Consider the following 11300-nt stretch of genomic DNA (forward strand, 5'->3'; position numbering starts at 1 on the left):
TCCACCACCATGAAACTTTGGTTATAACTGAGGCAAGAAAACACATATACTTAATACATTTTATACAAAAAAGTACTTGCTCCTTTTGGTTTGAGGATATATATATATATATATAAATATGTCTGAGAGAGAACTTTGAATAGATTTCAGATCTAAGACAGTTTTCTTTCCCAAATGAAAATGTGGTAAGTAAAAATAAATGTGCTTTTGAAACAGGGAGTAAGTGGCCCTGGCCGGGTAGCTCAGGAGGTTAGAACATCAACAACATCATCCCAATACATCAAGGTTGTGGGTGTGATGCCCGGTCAAGACATGTATAAGAATCAACCAATGAATGCATAAATAAATGGGACAACAAATCAATGTTTCTCTATCTGTCTCTCCCTTCCTTTCTTTCTCTAAAAATTAAAAAAACAAAACAAAAAAGGAGTGCCCTGGCTGAGTGGATCAGTGGGTTGGAATTTTGTCCTGTACACCGAAAGGTTGTGGGTTCGATTCTCAGTTAGGGTGCCTTCTAGAGGCAACCAATCGATGTTTCACTCTCTCTCTCCCTCTCCCTCTCCCCTCCTCTTTCTCTCTCTCTCTCTCTAAAAAAAAAATCAATTAAAAAACTTGACATTCAAAATACTAAAGCAATGCCAGTTCAAATGAGTGAATAGAATTCATTAACAAACTTTTTAAAAAAATCCTCACCTGAGGATATGTTTCCATTGATTTTAAAGAGAAAGAGAGGGAGAGAGAGAGAAACATCAATGTTAGAGGGAAACATATATAAGCTGCCTCCTGCACACCCCGTACTGGGGATCAAGCTCCCAATCTGGGCATGTGTCCTGACTAGGAATCGAACTGGCAACATTTCCGTGCACGGGCCGACACCCTACCAGCTGAACAACACTTGCCAGGGATTTTTACTTTTTTTCTTTTTTTTTGTACTTTCTTTTTTTGGTACGTGCTCCTAGCGGGAACTGAACCAGGGACTCTGGTCCACAGGCCGACGCTCCAACCGCTGAGCCAAACCAGCCAGGGTGCTTTTTACTTTCTTAATGATGTCTCTTAAATAGCAAAAAAAATTAATTTTGATGAAATTCAAATGATCGATATTAAAATAATTTCTTCTTTTTTTTTCTGTTCTGTATCAGAAATCCTACCCCAAGATCACAAAAATTTCTGGGGCTTAAGAAAACAGAAATTTATTGTCTCAGATTCTGGAGGCTAGAGGTCTGAAATCAAGGTGTTGGCAGGGTTGGTTCCTTCTGAAGCCTGCGAGGGAGAATCAGTTCCAGGCTTCCGGTGGTTTGCTGACAACCTATGGTGTTCCTTGACTGTGGCAGCCTAACTCCCGTCCTCGCATGGCAATCTCCTTGTGTCTCTCTGCATGACATTTTGAGTCAATCTTTATGTATGATGTGCGATAAGAATTAAAGTTTAATTTTTTTCCATGCTTATATCTAGTGATTCCAACATCATTTGTTGAAAAAAATTTTCTTTCCCCATTGAATGCAGTGACAGCATTGTCCAAAACTAACTGACCACATGTGTGGTTCTACTTCTAGACTTTCTATTCTATTTCATTAATCTGTATGTTTATCCTTTCACCAGTAGAACAGTGTCTTTTTCTTTTAAACACACTGGCTTCATTTTCAAAGTGCATGACTTTATTTTCCTCATAAGGCAGCCATGCATTTATAAACCTTAAGCTCATGAAAGTCATGTGACATCTTCAGTTAGCCCAGGGCTTCCACGGCGTTCCTGGAGCTCACAGCCAGAGTAGTTCTAGGAGACAAACATAAAAGCTTTCTCCACAGTCACAAGTTCCTTTGGTGTTTGGGTCATTGAACACAAATTCACTGGATCATTTATCTTCAACACAGTCCATTTCTATTCCTAAGGGTTTTAGCTGTGCTTTCTTTCTTTCTTTTTAAATATGTTTTTGTTGATTTTTTTAGAAAAAGATGAAGGAAGAGGGAGGGAGGGAGGGGAGGCGAGAAAGAGACACATCATGTGAGGCTGCCTCCTGCACGTCCCCTACTGGGAATTGGGCCTGCAACCCAGGCATGTGCCCCCATCGAGAATTGAACCAGCAACCTCTTGGTGCAGGGGACTACGTTCAACCAACTGAGTCATACCAGCCAGGGCTAGCTGTGCTTTCTTGTCCATGAACACTCTGACTCCCTCTTGATCAACTTCTGCACCAGAATCTCCTCTTGTCTTTGCATTTTCGAATCTAGAGTAGAAGGCAGGCTCAACCCCTGGTTCTGACGCCAACTTTCACACCTACATGTCCATACTTATCTTTAAGACTGCTGTTTTATCTTGTTTACTGCTGAAAGTGTCAGGGTGAGGGCGGCCCTCATGGTCCGCAGCTTCCTCTTGCTCACAGCCTGGACAGTGGCCCGGACTAATTAAGCCACATTTTCTGGGTGTTGTTGCCCACGTGCCTCAGGCTCTACCCATGGACACGGTGGGCACATTGATGCCACAAGCTCTAGTTAGAACAGTGTCTTGATTACTAATAGTAAATCTTGAAAGCAGGTGTTATCCATCTGAACTTTTGTTCTTTTCTATATATATTTTTATGTCATTTAAATGTTTATCCCAGAGATGATCCTACTCACCAAGACCAAGCATAACCTTCCTAACTTTCATCTACCCTGATGCCTTAATTTTTTTTTTTATGCTCACTCGAGGACATTTTTGCATTTATCTTCAGGTAGAGTGGGAAGGAGAGAGGGAGGAAGAGAGCGAGAGAAACATTGATGAGAGACAGCATCGACTTGTTGCCACCCACACAACCCCAACCCCAACTGGGGCTGGGGACAAACTGCAACCGAGGTATGTGCCCTTAGCGGGAACTGAACCCGGGACTCTCTGGTCCACTGACAGGCTAGGGCTCCCCTGATGCCTTAAAATGTCTATATAGCTATAAAAGGAAAGGGTCATGCTTTTCTTACTCTGTTATTTCTGTCTTTTTCCTCTGCCCCAGAAGACCACTTTCTGTTTTGGCCAGGAGATTGTTTGACTTACCAACGGCTAAATCTTGGTTTTAACTAGAGAATGTGGAGGGTCATGAGATGGGCAGATGGGGTACTTCTGCACATGCTCAGGTGGATTGCAAAAAGAGATTCCTATATAATAAAAATTATTTGGGGATAAAATTTATAATAAATAGATGTCTTTATCATACACAAGCTAAGTGTAAACTTCTTTACCTGGCATTCTTGTCTCCCAAAGACTTCTTTACATGTGTGACGCTCCAGGAAAACTGTTTAGCACCTATGTTCTACGGCTTCCTCAGCTCTATGCACTGAGTTGCCATCAACTGAAATGCCTCTATCCCTTATAGTGAAATATCTAAGTTTTCTCCCTCTACAAAGCCTTTTGTAATCTCAACCAGGAGAGATTGTGCCCTTTTAGATCTCCCATTACACTATTTTTATCTTTTTGTTGTAGTATTTATCACAGTACTATAATAGTTTGAGTGTATTCGTTACTTATTATGTGCCAGACATTGTGCTAAGTACTTTATTTGTTGTTTTTTTAATCCTCACTCGAGGAAATTTTTCGATATTTTGTTCAGATAGAGTGAGAGGGAGAGAGAGAGAGAGAGAAACATCAACGTGAAAGGACACATCAAGTGGTTGCCACCTACACGCCCCAACCAGGGCTGGGGACAAACTACAACCGAGGTACGTGCCCTTACAGGAACCGAACCCGGGACTCTCTGGTCCGCAGGCCAACACTCTAACCACTGAGCCAAACCAGCCAGGGCTGTGCTAAGTACTTAATTTGCATTATGATTTTTTTTTTTTAGCAATAATTGCACTCGGATAAACCTCATTGACTAGCCCTGGCCGGTTTGGCTCAGCGGTTGGAGTGTTGGCCTGCGGACCAGAAAGTCTCGGGTTCGGTTCCAGCTAAGGGCACATACCAAAACAAAACAAAAAAACCCTCATTGGCTACGAAACTGCCACTGCGCAAAGCTGTATTATAATTTTTAAACATCATAGAAACATTATAAGGTAGATATTATTGTGATCTAATTGACATATGAGGACATTGAGACACTAAGAAAGTAATGTATGCAAGGTCACACAATTAGTAAATTTCAGTGTTAGGATTCTAACTAAGGTTTGCTCGACTACAGAGTCTGTGTTCTTAACTGATACGCTGTTCTGTCTCCAAACAGGGCTTATTTTGCCAGCCTCTCTAAGAAACTCTGGGAAACTACTGAAGGCCATCAGTGATCCTATTTGTACATGGCCACACAGTATAATGGAAAAGATGGCAAAGACTTTGGCATTGCTTGTGAGCCCCCAAAGATATCATAATTAAAAACCCTTGAACAAAAAATAATGTAAGAAGACTTCATGTAGCTTCTGGTGAGTGTGCCCCACAAAGGATAGGAAGTGACTCTTTTCTTTGGGTTTAGACACAGGTTCTGTGAGTAATGTTTTAAGCTGGCACGCTTGGCATCACAAAAATAGCCTTCAATTCTAGCCCTTGGGGAATTTGGTGAAACTTCTTTGTCAAAAACAGCTACAACATAGGAAGAGCTAGACCACTTTTTGGTCTTTCTTTTTAAGAATATAATTTGTTTTGCCCTGGTTGGTTTGGGTTTGGCTCAGCGGTTGGAGCATTGGCCTATGGACCAGAGAGTCCCAGGTTCGGTTCCTGCTAGGGGCACATACAAAAAAAAATATATATAATTTGTTTCAAATAATGAAATTAACACATGTACATTTTGGATAAATTGGAAAATACAAGAAAATCACAAAGATGAAAATTCTCTGTAATCCTATTACCCAGAGATAACCACTGTTAATATTTGAGACTTCTATTCTTCTATTTTTGTTATATGTGCACACAAACATGAATACATACATGTTTGGAAAATATAATTGATACCATGTTATAGTTTTGTAAGCAATTTTTGCAATACCATATGGTTAATATTTTCCTTAAAACATTTTAATGGCTGCATAGTATTACATCACAAGGATATCTCTAATTTATTTAACTATATCCCAGTTGTTTGGCATTTAAATTGTTTCTAGCCCTGGCCAGGTAGCTCAGTTGGTTAGAGCATCATCCCAGTATACAAGATTTGGGGTTCAATTCTCAGTCAGGACACATACAAGAAGCCACCAATGAATATATAAGTAAGTGGAACAACAAATCAATGTTTCTCTCTCTCTCTGTCAAATCAGTTTAAAAAATTAAATTGTTCCTGATCTTTTTATATATATGCACATACATGTTTATATCTGTCTCTGATAGTTTCCTTAGGACAGAGAATGGGGAGGGGAGCTAAATCACTCCTTTAAAGTTATATTTCACAGCAAGGGTGGTACATGAGAGAGTGCGGAGCGCATGCGTCCTAAGGGTTTGCTGTGTCATGCTTCTATGATGGTGACGTGGTCTGCGCCTGCGCAGCCAGTTCTGGGTAATGTCCCGAACCGGCCTCTCTCAACAACTGGCCACTTTTGCAAGCCCCAACAGTGGCGACAATTGGTGTACATTCACCTGACACAACATCCTTTTCTCAGTCCTCATCCCAGCAGGAGTTTCAGTGACAAAGAGAACCATCTTCCTGCCCACACCCAGCTGCTGGGGTTGCTCCCCCCTGTCTCCCTGTTGAGAGAAAGTAACTACTGTCCCGTTCTGGTCCTGCCCCCACTTTCATAGACCCAAAAAATAAATAAATAAATATACATTTCACTGTAGTAAAGCTGTACCACTCAATGGAGTTGAGTTACCATCTGATGACTAAAAGAGTTAGAATCCCTTAGGGACTGGATCAGGAAGGAGTGGCCAGGATTGCAGGGGAAGATCCCTTCCCTGAGAGCAGGAAGAGCGAGCTCCAAGCAACAATGAGAAATACCAACCAAGCCTTTCTCTTTTTATACCAGAGTGCCAAGTGGGCACATGCCACCTGTTCATTGGTCTATACCCCCAAGTCCATGGATCAACAACACAAAATACCTGTACTTCAAGTTCTCAACAGAGATGCCAGCTAAACAGTGGTACTACACCTGCACCCCAGGCTAAATTATTTATGGGCAGAATCCATTTCTGGTTTATCTTGATATCCACAGTGCTTTAACACTCAGTAAATGTTTGTTTTCTGAATGAATGAAATCAATATTATTTTACTATATTTTACTCTGTTTACTCTCCTAAATTAAATGTTTTTTTAATCGATTTTTTAGAGAGAGAGGAAGGGAGAGAAATAGAAACATTGATGTAAGAGAGAAACATCTATTGGCTGCCTCCTGCACACCCCCTTCTGGGGATTGAGCCTGCTACCCGGGCATGTGCCCTGACCAGGAATCAAACCAGGACCTCTCAGTCCATGGGACGATGTTCAATCCACTGAGGCACACTGGCCGGGCATACTCCCCTAATTTATATGGATTTGTTTAGAGGACTTAAAGGAGACAACCTCCTGGAGTTGTTATCACAGAGACTGGAAGACTTTACTTATGGTGAGAATAGAAATAGACCAACTGAAACCTCTTTCACAGGTTGGAGCTTCTGGACAAAGACTTCTTCCACAGGCTCACTAATCCACATAAGTAAAAAGACCATGGGATAATCATGTTCAAACCTGCATTTGGAATCCATCCAATTGTAACATGCTTGTATAGCTTGGCTTTATATTAATACATATCAATTTTTTTTATTAAACCCCTGTTCATATCAGCAGGAGAAATGTGCTATTTAAACAAGATTTGTATTGAAACCTGATGACCAAGTACTATTATTTTTTTTTATCCTCACCTAAGGACATTTTTGCACTTATCTTCACATAGAGTGGGAGGGAGAGAGGAAGGAAGAGAGAGAGAAATATCGATGTGAGAGAGACACATCGAGTGGTTGCCACCCACACAACCCCAATGCTGGCTGGGGACAAACTGCAACCCAGATACGTGCCCTTAGTGGGAACCAAACCTGGAACTCTCTGGTCCGTGGGCCGACACTCTAACTGCTGAGCCAAACTGGCCAGGGCCCAAATACGTACTATTCTTTTAAGTCAAATTTCAGTAAAGCAGTTTTTACTATCACAAAGTGGATTATAGTGAAAATACTTCTAAGGTTTTGCAGGCCATAGTAATGGTTTCCTAATATCTTTATAAGAAGATGGCTTCTTATCTCTGACACTCATTCATGTCATACTTGTAAAAATTACATGGACTATCGCCCATACCCAGTACATTTACATAAAATAAAGAGCATTGTGTGGCACTGGCTGGGTAGCTCAGTTGGTTAGAGCGTCATCCCGATGTGCCAGGGTTGGGGTTCAATCCCAGGACAGGACACATACAAGAGTCAAGAGTCAGCCAATGAATGTATAAATTAGTGGAACAATGAATCAATGTTTCTCTCTCTCTAAAAATCAATTAAAAAATAATATATATTGACTTCAGAGAGAGAGAGAAACATCAATCAGCTGCCTCCTGCACAACCCCTACTGGGGATTGAGCTCACAACCTGGGCATGTGCCCTGACAGGGAATAAAACTGGCAACCTTTTGGTACATGGGAAGACACTCAACCAACTGAGCCACACTGACCAGGGCAGCCAGCTTAAGTTGTTATGTTTGTTTGGCCTGCATGAAATTTAAAAAATTGAATTTGGTATCAACATTTCAAAATTGAAGGAGATTTCATCTTGGTCTGTGTAGCTTAGTTGGGTGGAACATTGCCCCGTGCACAAAAATGGTGGTGGGTTCGATTCCTGATCAGGGCATGTGGAGGAGGCAATTAATTGATCTCTCTCTCTCTCTCTCCCCTTCCCTTTCTTCTTCCCTGAAGTTAGTGGGAAATAAATTTCCTCTCTAAGAGGAAAGGCATGGCAGCACTGAAGCTACTTTCTGGCAAAATAAAATCAGCTGGTGCCTTGGGCTGCTCACCCCTGTAGGTGGACAGGCAGTTCACCTCACATTTCATATTCCAGTTTACTTTGATCCCTGTCCTGCCAGCTTCACTCATGAGACATCTGAGTTTTCCATCCTGCAAATTAAGGAATCCATTACATGGATTAAGAAAGAATCCCATAGCCCTGGCCGGTTTGGCTCAGCGGTTGGAGCGTCGGCCTGCGGTACAGAGAGACCCGGGTTCGGTTCCCGCTAAGGGCACGTACCTCGGTTGCAGTTTGTCCCCGGCTCTGGTTGGTCGTGCGGGTGGCAGCCACTTGATGTGTCCCTTCACATCAATGTTTCTCTCTCTCTCTCTTCCTTTCTCTCCCTCCTGCTCTATCTGAACAAAAAAATGGAAAAATGTCCTCGGGTGAGGGTAAAAAAAAAAAAGAAAGAATCCCATGGTCAAGTGACTGGGACTAAAATGACCTCACCTGATCACCAACTCCTTCTGGGATGCCTAAAAGTGACATCTTTGTTTGGGAGCAGAGCTTTGTGTTAATGAACGTTCATAAATTGAAAATGTTTGAGTAAAGATTTTTAGTGAATTACTTGTTTCCTGATTGTGAGCTATTTTACATACTGTATATGTTTACTTCTCAGGCCCTCTCTGGAGTACACCCAGGCCTTTCTTTCCCAGGCGTGTATCTTTACCTTTGTTCTTTGTTCTTTGTTCTTTGTATCTTTGTTCTTTGTATCTTCCTATGTTCTAAGGCTCCCCATGAGACTTGCAAGCAGGGGAGTAATAGGCAGTAGTAGCTCATCCCCGGCTGACCCCCTGAACCTGTCCCCAAGGCCCCCTTTCCTGACTTCCCAGTGAGCTGACAGCAGCCCCACCTTGGCTCACTTCTTTCCTGTAAGTCTCTAGGGGGCCAAAGCTGAGCACCGCCGAGGCTCTCCTGTTGCTTCTTCCACCCTGAGCCCTTCCTTTGTTTCACTGTCCCCAACTGTAATCAATGTCTTCTCAAAGTAAAATAAAGGATTCTCTCATCTCTGTCTCATCCTTTTCATTCAACTCAACCTTCAAAAAGTAGCTTGCCAGGAACTCTCTCCTAATCTCCCAATCTGATTTCTCCCAATCTGATTTGCCTTTTTCATCATAAGTTTTGTTTCATAATGTGTTCTTTAATGTTTTGCTTTAACAAGATTGGGAACTTCTTAAGGGTAGGTTGTATGTTGATTTCTTTTTCTTTTTTTTATCTTTATTGTTGAATGTATTACAGATGTTCCTCATTTTTTCCCCATTGAGCCCCTCCTCCCCACTGGGGCCCTCCTCCTGCCTTTTCCCACACTATTGTCTGTGTTTATTGGATATGCATATAAATTCTTTGGTTTATTTCTTTCCAGCCCCCAACCCCCTTCTCTTTGAGGTTTGTCAGTCTAGCAACCAATTTGTTTTTCTTAATCCCTTCACCTTTTTCACCCATTCCCCCAACCCCCCTCCCATCTGGCAACCAACAAAATGTTCTCTGTATCTATGAGAATGTTTCTGTTCTGCCTGTTCATTTTGTTTGTAGATTCCATTGCCGATAGATATGTATTCATTGCCATTTTGTATGTTTATATATTTTATCTTTTTCTTCAAAAAAGATAAATCATTTCATATAATAATGGTTTGATGGTGATGAACTCCTTTAACTTTTTCTTGTCTGGGAAAGTCTTTATATGGCCATTGATTCTAAATGACAGCTTTGCAGCTTTGCAGGATAGAGTAATCTTGGTTGTAGGTTCTTGCTTTTCATCACTCTGAATATTTTTTGCCACTCCCTCTGGCCTGCAAAGTTTCTTTTGAGAAATCAGCTGACAGCCTTATGGGAACTCCCTTGTAGGTAACTAGTTACCTTTCTCTTGCTGCTTTTAAGATTCTCTCTTTGTCTTGAACCTTTTGCATTTTGATGATGATGTGTCTTGGTGTGGGCCTCTTGGGGTTCATCTTGTTTGGGAGTCTCTGTGCTTCCTGGACTTGTATGTCTGTTTCCTTCACCAAGTTAGGAAAGTTTTCTGCCATTATTGTTTCAAACAGGTTTTCGATTTCTTGTTCTCGCTCTTTTCCTTCTGGCACCCCCAAGATGCGAATGTTGGCACGCTTGAAGTTGTCCCAGAGGCTCCTTACACTATCCTCATTTTTTTGGATTATTTTTTCTTTTTGCTGTTCTGATTGGGCATTTTTTTGCTTCCTTGTATTCCAAATCAATGAATTGCTTCTTGGATTTACGTACTCTACTATTGAATCTATGTAAATTATTCTTTATTTCAGTTAGTGCCTCCTTCATTTCTGACTGTGCATCCTTCATTTCTGACTGGTTCTTTTAATGCTCTTGAGGCCCTCACTAAGTTCATTGAGCATCCTTATAAGCAGTATTTTGAACTCAGCATCAGTTAGGTTGCTTATCTCCATTTCACTTAGTTCTTTTCCTGAAGATTTTTTCTGTTCTTTCATTTGGGACATGTTTCTTTGTCTCCTCATTTTGGCTGCCTCTCTGTGTTTGTATGTATGTGTTACTTAATGAGAGGTATGGTGAGACCAGATGCTGCTTATTTGAAAGCATTTAGGTAAACCTGAAGCAGGATCCAAGACAGGCCAATCCTATGGTTAAGCAACTGGCAACAGCTTGGGTGGGCGTGAAAGTTGGGTGGGGCAGGGCCTCAGGGAATCACCAGGGCGGGGCTACCAGTGTGAGCCAGGTTGCTGGAGTCACAGATATGGCAGCTGTCTGCTGCCCCAGGGAAGGGCTCACCAAAGGAACAAAGGCCTCTGACAGCACATTTGTCCCAGAGAAGGCCCCCTCTCCAGCCCTCGCTCCAATGCCAAACAGCTCAGTTCTTCCCTGTATGTCTCTGGCGCCCCTCGAGCTGCCTCCCCTCCAAGCTTAGAGGGAGAGAGTCCAATAAGTTCATGTGAAGGCCCTTTAAGGAGCTGCCTGGGGCTCCAGCTGCCTTAGCCTCCCTTAGCCTCAGTTCCCGCTGGTTTTTCCAGCCAGAAGTTATGGAGACTTCTCTTCCTGGCACTGGAACCCTGAGCGGGGTGTCTGGTATGGGACAGGGACCCCTCAGTGTTCAGGGAGGACCTTCCCAGCCGAGGTGTCCTCCTGATTTTTATCCGCCACACGTGGGTGTGGGACCAGCCTGTCCGCCTCCACCCCTCCTACCAGTCTCGATTCAGCTGCTTCTTTAATTCTGTAGTTGTAGGACTGCCATTCAGCTTGATTTCAGGCGGTTTTGAATGATAGTTGTTCAGTAGTTTAGCTGTAACTTTGATGTGGTTGTGGGAGGACGCGATACCGCGTTTACCTACGCCGCCATCTTGACTGGAAGTCCAGTAAGTTGATTTCATTTTTTATCCTACAGGTCTCCTAGTTTCATTTTATCTAGTGTCAGGCAT

The 11300-nt window shown here is 42.3% G+C and overlaps 1 pseudogene; it reads right to left on the reverse strand.

The window, feature by feature from the left end:
* Positions 1–1756: 1756 nt before the first annotated feature.
* LOC118627877 lies at positions 1757–8391 on the reverse strand (annotated as a pseudogene).
* Positions 8392–11300: the final 2909 nt, after the last annotated feature.

This window comes from Molossus molossus, unplaced genomic scaffold, assembly GCF_014108415.1.
Source record: "Molossus molossus isolate mMolMol1 unplaced genomic scaffold, mMolMol1.p scaffold_m16_p_13, whole genome shotgun sequence".
Lineage (NCBI taxonomy): Eukaryota > Metazoa > Chordata > Mammalia > Chiroptera > Molossidae > Molossus > Molossus molossus.